The 9,011-nt window shown below is 46.6% G+C and overlaps 1 long non-coding RNA gene across 4 annotated transcripts; it reads right to left on the bottom strand.

The window, feature by feature from the left end:
• Positions 1-223: 223 nt before the first annotated feature.
• On the bottom strand, positions 224-8,777 carry LOC101706762 (uncharacterized). Of its 4 annotated transcripts, none has more exons than XR_002397645.2 (4): positions 8,630-8,777; positions 8,099-8,210; positions 2,265-2,386; positions 224-1,210 (listed from the first exon to the last, which is right to left on the bottom strand). It is a non-coding gene; the product is annotated as an uncharacterized LOC101706762 (long non-coding RNA). The 4 variants fall into 4 exon arrangements; XR_015453426.1 differs by lacking the exon at positions 8,630-8,777 and adding an exon at positions 8,401-8,544; XR_015453428.1 differs by lacking the exon at positions 8,630-8,777 and adding an exon at positions 8,512-8,536.
• Positions 8,778-9,011: the final 234 nt, after the last annotated feature.

Below are 9,011 nucleotides of genomic sequence, written 5' to 3'. Positions count from 1 at the left end.
AGGACTTGGGATTGAGTTCTGCAGCAGATTTAAAGAGACTTTCTACAAAAAGTCAAACAAGAATAAGCAGCTATGGAAAATATAACAAATCATGCTAGCAGTTTAACAGCAAGTGAGAAAGGGAAATGTAGTAACCGCTAACACAGACTGAATAAAAATGCACCGAAGGCAGGAGAGGGGAAGGGGGCGCGGGACACAAAGGAAGCTGGTAAGGACACACGGCTGTTTTCCAAATGTGAATCATGCTCTTTATTATCCTGTGAACCTCAGTGGCTCGCTCTGGAACCTGAAGTCTGTCTCCCTCGGCACCGCCCTGCGCGGCCCTGGCGTGAAGCTTGGGAAAGAAAGGCCTCCTCTCCCGCGCCGGCCCCGGCGCCACCTCTCCCGGGCCACCCCCCACCCCCCACCCCTCTGCCGCAGGGCTCCGCCGGTCGCTTCCCGCACCGCCCCGGGTGCAGAGCAGCAGGCGGACCGTTGCAGATCTGCCCCGGTGGCACCGCAGCCACAAGCCAACCCGTAATTGCAAAGCAAACAAGACTGAAATATTGGATTGGTCTCCATCGTGACAAGAGCTACGCTCTTGCCGCCAATTTGTTTGTGCAGCTCTATTTAAAGACACTTGATTGAGGAAATGTTGAAAATAGCGGTGAGGGTTTCCCTAATGAGATCCCACGAGGGAAACGGTGGCCTTCGCCCAGCGCCAGGGGCTTGAAAATAAGGGTGGGAGAGAGGCGCGTTTAACCCCTTCCTGCCCTCCTCGAGCGAAGAAAAATCCCCACAGACGCTCGCTCGGGGGAGACTGAGGGTCCAACCTTCCTGGAGCAACGACCTCGCCCCGCTGGAGCGGCCCAGAATTGGCTCTGGGTTGCTGGGAATCCACAGAGGGTTGGAGATCAAAGTGGGAATTGAACCAGGATGCCAGGGGCGGGGGAGCGCGGTTTAAATCGGGGTGGTGGCTCTGGCCGCGCCTCGTCCCCCCAGCATTCCTGTGCTGCTGCCCCGCCGTCGCGCGCCCCGCTGCCCAGCGCCCTGCGCCCTTCGAGGCCCGAGCCCCGACGATGGCCGCCAAGCCGCAGTTCTGCGGGGCTCGAGGGACCAAGGCTGGATGGAGGAGTTGGCGACAGGAGATGCCCCTGGATCGGTGGCGCGGGAAAGGTACACTTGGTCGAGCTGGTACCCATCGCTGTGAGGCTGGCCGGTCTTCAGACAACTGGAAGAGAGAGAAAACCCCGAAAAGGCAGGGAGAGAAAAATGCATGAATATTTAGGGCAGCCTGTGTATTGGGTGACTCACTGGAGAGTGCCTTGGTCCCTTTCACCTAGCGCATGCACCCCAAGGGCTGTGCAGTCATCCCTACTGTTCGAGGAGGGAAACTAAGGTTTAGAGAGCTGAACCAGATCTTGCAGCCAGTCTGTGAAGGGCAGGGAAGCCCTGCCCAGCTCTGACTCTGGAGCTCAGGATGCTGAGCACCGGTATCAGTTGGGCCAGCCTGGACTAGGCCTGCTGCAGGCCCACCTGATCAGGAAGAATCTTTTCCCAGTTCTTCCAAAGGCTTGGAGATGAAGGTCTAAACCCGAGTAAACCACTTCAAACCCCTCTACCAGCTCTAGTCACTTTCAAAATAAAGGAAAATCAATCAGACTGCACTACTGCACTACATTTCTCTATATCTCTTTTCCACAGGCTAAGTATCTCTTTTTGCTGCAGTTCATTAACTGGGATGTCAAGGAATCCACAGTTGAAGGAGGGAGGACTACAAAGGGAATACTAGTGAGAACACCAGAAAGGAGTTCATAAGCAGAACTAGATTTGGGGGAGCAAGGGGGTACTGATAACCTAGAAAGGCTTCCTTGGGCATTTCACTTGGGCCTAGAAGCAACAAAAAAAGGTGTGAATTCTCCCACGCAATACGAGAGAGGGAGCACTCTGGGTTGTTTGCCAGGGATACTTGCAAATTAAGGAATGCCAGACCCACAACTGGGAATAATGCAGGAGTCACACTTTCACCACTTGTTGCCATCTCTAACTGCAGGTTGATCAAGCCAAAACTCCTATCCCTTTTAGGATTGAAAACCTAAGGCTTGGAGGCAACACTAGTGGTAATGTTTTGACCTTTCTGGAGCCTTTGTACTGCAAGCAGGCCCAACAGACCTGCTAGGAGCAGGGAGTGGAAAATGACACTAGGGGCGCTCTCACCAGCGGTCCTAACTACTAGAGCCCCACATTCCCGCGCTTTTCCCAGGAGGATCTGAACTGAGAAGTACCTTGGCCCCTGTGAAGTTTCTTTCCGAAGTCACAAGCTGATGTAGACCGGGAAAGTGAAGACCTCCAGGAGGATGGGGAAGACTGGTTTCAGTTGTACTTTCCTAAGAATGAACTGTGCCTTCTGTCAGCAAAAAAAAAAGAAAAAAAAAGCATCAGTCACACCCATTTAGTGAAGTCTCCAAATGTATTCGAAATGGAATTCTGCTTTTTCTGTATGCAACCAATTTCTTCGTTTGAAATTGGATGCTTTGCAAGCAGATTGCAACTCCACTTTTTGTTCCTCGAGGTTTTGGCCTGTGTTAACTTAAATGGGCACTCACACTGCATTAAAAAAGAAAACCATTCTCTTATGGAAAGTGGAACAAAGTAGTGCTTCTTCAATCACAGTACAGATATATAATCTGTAACAACAAATTAGCTTGCTAGTGCTGCGCATTTCCAACAAGCATCCTGCCTTCTCTGTTTATATTATAACTTTTCTGCCTGCAATTATTTTTATTTTAATTTTCTGTCACTTTAACAAAAACCAGAGTCTTTTCTTTTAATGTTTTGTACACAACATGTTCATTTTGATAAGATGTTCTTTCCTATCCTCTTTTAGCTTGCCTTTCCTTGTTTAGAGTTCTGTATCAGAAGTTTCTAATATTTCTCTCTCTCTTTTTTTAAGAACTTGTCCCTGTCTTGCTTTATTTGTTTGTGTGAAATTTAGTTTGAAAGGAGATCAGAGAGAGCAGGAGGGGTTTGTAATAAGAGAATGACCGAATGACCCAAAGGCTGATTATCTATCATTAACTGGAGACTCGGTGTACCCAAATTACCAGGGAGGCCTCAGTCTGCCGGATCCTTACCCAGCCAGAAAGGCTAGCATGGAATGCACACGCCGAAACTGCCTCATGGCATTGCAAATGAGGGTACTCCGCGCACACGCATTTTCTTAAGGAATTTTCCTTCAAAACTCAATTCGAGTTGAGTGGATAAATTTAATAGCTTCAGAGATCTTGTACCCAGGTAAAAAAAAAAAAAAAAAAAAAAAAAAACTCTGCCAAAAGACTAACCTTAACATTTCTGTAACTAACTTTTTTCGTTCTTTCTTTAGGAGCGAAATTGCAGTTAATTGTCTAAGCTCCAGAGAATATTGAGAAATGAAGCTAAGCTGCTTTTGATCTGCTCATGCTGCTAAACCCAAGCCTTGTAAAAATCGAGGTTTGCCATTAATATTGACAATAAAAGTGTTTCTTTTTGTTAACCTGAAACCTAACCACCCTGGCTTAAGTCCCTTGTCTATAAGCAAAGACCCTAGAAGAATGTAAAAAAGGTTTGGAAGGAACAGTCAGAGCTAAAGAAATCCATCCATGTAAATTTGCAAAGGAAGCTACAGAACAGGATTTCCCAGGAATGTGAGCAACATCAAAGTTCGAAATGGCAATGCGCTGGGGCCTCAAGTCACCAGCAAATCTTTCAGTCACATAAATAGTTTCTCCAAAGCCCCACATTTTAAGTTGCCATTTCCATTCATATTTTGTTCTGAACCCCTGACTACATTGCGTGCTTATACTGAAGTCCATTACCTACTCATTCCATAGAGCAAAATACGCACTATAACATTTATTTCCTCTTTTGAATTCTGACTGATCTCCTTCTGCTTTATAAGAAATATTTCTTTTCTAATATTTATTCATTATTCATTATTTATTTTTCTTTTTAGCAATGCTGACAAATGAAACCCAGGCCCATGAACATGTGAGGCACATGTTGTAGCACTAAGCCATGCCTCTGGCCTTGAAAATATCTGTGTATATAATTTGCTTAAAACAATAATGTGGATGAATATTTAACACAAATTCTGTAGGGTGTATTTTATGCCATTTTTGCTTAAAACTCTATATTTACTACAAAGTAGCAAAGATTAACAAAGATCAGATTTACCATTCCTCTTAGGACTAGTATGATAAAACTAAAAACAACTCCTGTGTATATACAGTATGCTACTTTTTGTGAGGCCCTTTTATGGCATTATCATATGTTGCCTTTAGTCTGAATGAGTATTTCAGTTTTACAGACTTGAGTACCTATCAAAGTATTTAGTCCTTTTATATCAATGAAAACTCTCCAGCACAGTTACACATCTACCAGTTAACATGGCAACTTAGTCATAGATTATTTGGAGAAAATGGAAATTCTACAGCTTGTAGTACTGAATATCAAGATTTTCTTAAAGGATTTAGGAATAAACCAGTAGGTCATTCTTTCACACCAGTCACAGGTTCAGTGACAAGAAAAAAAAAACCCACTTGTAAATCAAAACATTGATGAAAAGCAAATTACAAGGGAAGGAAGGAAGAAGCAAAGGGAGAGAGGAGAGAAGAAAGGAGCAGGGAAAAGAAGAGGAAAATGTACAGGCATTTTGCAGGTCCTGATTTTCTCTACTGACATATTTCCTAACAGAACTGGACTGAAGGATTCCTAAGAGCAATCAACCCTTCCACAGTCATCCCTGTAGCTGGACCAGCCCCTCCTCCATCCATCTCCCCAGGTCTGCTCCGGGTGGGGAACCCTAGGGAAGATGGCCCTCTTCCCAAAACCCTGCCCCACAGCAAATCCAAGAAGAAATTGCTAAGAAGAAATTAAACCACATAAAAGTCAAGGACAGCTTTTCATGCTCTTCATTTTTGAAATAGACATAAAAGTCTATCGAACTCTATTCTACTTTGTAGATGTGTACTTTGAACTATTATCACTTGTCCTGTCTGTAAACAACTATTTCCCAAAAGGAAAACAAAAAAGGGAGGAAATGCAAGATCACAGAAGGCCATCCTTGCCGCCACTTGGACAACACGCCTTGTTCTGGATGTCCCAAACATTCTGGGACAAGTGGCTAACATGTAAAATGACTCAGTCCCACCCTGGCAGAGAAAAAACACAGAGTCACAGGAAGCACTGTCCTTGGTACAGGTGGGGCTGAGGGTACATCTGCAAGAACACGTTGCTTTATTCTGTCACCTTCCGGGCATGATATTCTGTCTGGGGTTCTTAGCATCTTGTGGAGTTTTCCTTTTTATACAAATTTAGGATAATGCTCAAAATCATCTCCACTGCTTTTTTTAGGAAAACAAGGTAAGAAGAGGTTTGAAAGATGATGAAGGAGATTGAGCCATAATTCCTGTAAATATAAAATGTGTGTTTATGGCCTTCTGGCCTGGATCATTTCAGGTCCAGTTTATTTTGAGTTCTCATGAACAAAACACAAGATACAAAATTACCCTTGCCTTTGAAATAATAAATACCTCAAAAAGATCTGTATTTTCCCTAAAAATAGACTGAAGTTAAAAAAAATATTTAGTTTAAACTAGATTGATTTTAAAAGTAATATCTCACAAGACCAAAAGGTATGCAAGGGAGTGCTCAGCCTCTCTCGTGCTCTTTGAATATTTTCCAGGGGAAGCGGCAGGAGTAAAGCAAAGACAAGAGACATGGGCTGGAAATAAATATTTGAACGGGATCCTGTTTGTTCGGCTGGCGCAGCTGTACTGCACAGCCCAACAGGTACACTACCAGCTACAAGGAAGACTTTAGACACAAAGTCATAACCCCTCCCCTGCACCTGGGCTAGGAGGGTCTCCGGGTCCAGTGAGGCGCAGCCCTCTGCCTGGAAGAAGAGGTGCAGTCTCTGGCTAGGATTCCTCCCCGGATACCCCAGGCTGCCCTGTCAGCCTTGTTGCAGTTCCCTGTGCCCTTTGAGAACTCCGAATATGTATTTTTTGAGGAGCAGTGCGCTAGAGGCCACAGTAACACAACCCAAGAGAGGGGTCCCCAAGCTGATATCCCAATTGAGATCTATGCCCGGCCTCCTGCTTTCCCCTTATCATCAGCACCCACCTCTCCTCCATCACCAACACTCCCATTACCTCCATTAGCACCACCCTCATACACACAGCCCATCTCATTTGGGGACAAACTTGAGATAGCCTCTGAGCCTCACAGCTTTCCCAAGCAGCAGACAAACAAAGCACCCCAGGATTCTCAGAGCAAAATGTCCTGAAAAGACACTGAAAGGAAAACATGAAGTGCTCAGTTGTGCATTCAGAGTGGAGCTCCAGTGGTCGGGGCCAGGGTGGCCTCTCTGAGACAGTTACTACAGTAGAGGACATTCCTAGAGTTCACTCATTTGTCCCTTTTCTCCAAGCCACTTACAGAACACCTTTCTAAGGCTCCAGCCTCTGTGTTTGAATTCTGAGATACATAATGCTTTAGATTTCCTGGATCACAGTAATTAACTGATAATGATGCTGTAGGTGGATTGACGTTCAGATTAGCATCTTTTACTACTCTTCTCTGTACTGTGTTGTCTATTTCTTGCATTACTTGTAATGTTACCTGGGGCCATGAATGAATTCACCCATTTTTTTTTGTTTCAGATTAAAAAGCTAAATGTGGCAAATTCCAATCCTTTACAACTGAAGGGGGCAGCTTCTCAGACCCCAGGCCAGCTCTCCTCTAAATTCTTCTTCCTCCCTCCACTCCCCAAAACTCTGTTTCTAAAAGGAGCCAAACAACTTTCCCTAAAATTTTATCCATTCCTTGGTGCAACCACCTTACTTAGTCTACCTGCTCCCAAGACCTAAATGTGTTTTTATAAACAGACTTTTTAAAAACTTATCAAATGTCAGAGAATGGAACTACCAGTATTTATACACTCAGCTTGCCTCCTGGTAAAAATGTAAACAGAATTCCAGACTAGACTACCTGTATCCTTTCTTTGAAGAAGCAATTCTTAAAAAGACTCTTCTTGTGCCCAAAACAGCAGATCCACTCAAGTTAGGAGTTTCTATACAAGCCCCTGGCATGCTCACTGGCACCTCCTTTCAGCTACTCCCCATCCTGTTCTCCAGGGCTCTGCTGGGGGTGTCCAGGGAAACTGACCCGATATGGAGAGGAAGAACGCCCCCACCGTGGTCCCCCAAACCAGGTTTTTACATCTGTGTCTATGAGCTCCCTTCTTTCTCTTACTGTACAGCAGCAGCAAACCTAAAAATACATATATTTCCTGACGCTGCTGCCCAGGGCTCTGGGGACAGCGGGAGCTTGGGCCAGGAGCCCATCGCAGCCCCCAAGTTGGGCAGGCTTCCTTCGCTCTGACCTGGCTTTCCAGCTTGAACCAGCACAGAGCTGGCGGCAAGCACTGGTGGGTAAAAAGAGAACTGCCCTTGAGGAGTCCTTTGAGTGGTGCCCCTCCTGCAGTCTGGAGCCCGACTCGTCTTGCCTCCAAAAGGCGATGCCCAAAGTGGAGTCATGGCTGTCCCTTGGGCTACTCTTGCCAGGTCTGAGGCCCATGAGCCTGTGCTGCCTTCTGCACCCTCTGCTTTGGAGTCTCTGTAATTTACAGCCTGCGAGGATCCTGCTGACACTTGCACAGACAGAATCCCATAGACACATCAGCCTCTCATTGCCACTGAGGCCAAATCTCCAGGGTGACTTCAGTTGTAGCCACTGACCACCCCACCGCTCGCTCGCCTCTTGGGAACCGGCTTGAGCTGGAGCCATAGGGGCGCTTTGGCCAGGGTGTCCCACGGCTGGTGACTTACAAGTGGAGATCCACTTTCCGTTATAATGCGTTCAAGATCAGCAAGGCCAGCAGTCTAAACATCCACGAGTCGTCCTCCTGGCCTGCCTCTTAAACTGGTGTTTAATGGTTCCCCTCCGATAACTAAACCTGCTTTCCACAGATGCCCGCTTTTATGGGAGAGACAGGAATGCAGAGATATATTTATATGTTTGTTCATAAAAACTGGAAAATAAGCTCTGAACACGCTGTAAAAAATATTCAGTTACTTACCAAACAGGCTAGTTAAACCAGGGACACACATATCCCGGCCACACCAAACATTCGGGGAATCGAGGTGCCCGCACACTGAAATCGTCCGAAGTCTCCGTTGGGGTTGATGTCCCTGAAGAATGAGAGAAATAAGAGCATTTTCAGTCGTCTTGACCGATTGCCCCGGGGTTCTCAACCGTGATCTCCACCAGTTGGCACAGTGACCTGAGCCATCCCCAGAAGCTCTGAGCCAGATAACGCGGTGCAGCAGCAAAGAGCCGCCACGAGCAGGGTTCCCAGCCAGTTCCAGCTCAGAGGACTACCTTCCCCAGGCGCGCCGGGCTCCTCGGCGGCGAGGAGACCGCGCCCGCCAGCAGCCGCCCCTTTCTGGGGTCCCCACGCCCTCGCTGGGCTCTCGGCGCCCCGCACTCAACTGCACGCGTCTGCCTGGGATCATTTTCCTGCCTCTGTTACCTACAAAACACTTGGAAAAGCAGTATCTGCGGTATTGGTTTTTTCCCCAACCAGAAGAGAAAGCACATGATACTATACCTGGTTTAAGATTCTTCAATATTTGCGAGTTGGGGGGAAAATATTTTAATAGTGAAGCATCTGTTAAACACTTGCATTAACCTCTGGATGATAAAAAAAAAAAAAAGTTTTTTAAAAACTCCTCCCCCCCCCCGTTTTAATTATCTTATGGTTATGAGGGGGCAGCCAATCCTGGAAGAGGACCTCGGCAATTAGCAACGCGAACATCAAAAAGTTTTATTGCGGAGAGCTCAAGGCGCCGCCCCCTCCGCCCCGGGATTGGCGTGAGGAGCCTCTGACGACATATATTAACCCGAGCGGCCCTAAAGATGTAGCTGTACATGGAGATCTGGCTAAGAAAATCCGCTTGCTCCCTCACGGCGTCCAGCCTAGGAGAGCCGCC

The sequence above is a fragment of the Heterocephalus glaber genome, unplaced genomic scaffold (genome assembly GCF_053883595.1).
Source record: "Heterocephalus glaber isolate CG9 unplaced genomic scaffold, H.glaber_assembly_v1.0 deba00001461, whole genome shotgun sequence".
Lineage (NCBI taxonomy): Eukaryota > Metazoa > Chordata > Mammalia > Rodentia > Bathyergidae > Heterocephalus > Heterocephalus glaber.
This window is presented reverse-complemented; position numbering and strand designations above follow the sequence as displayed.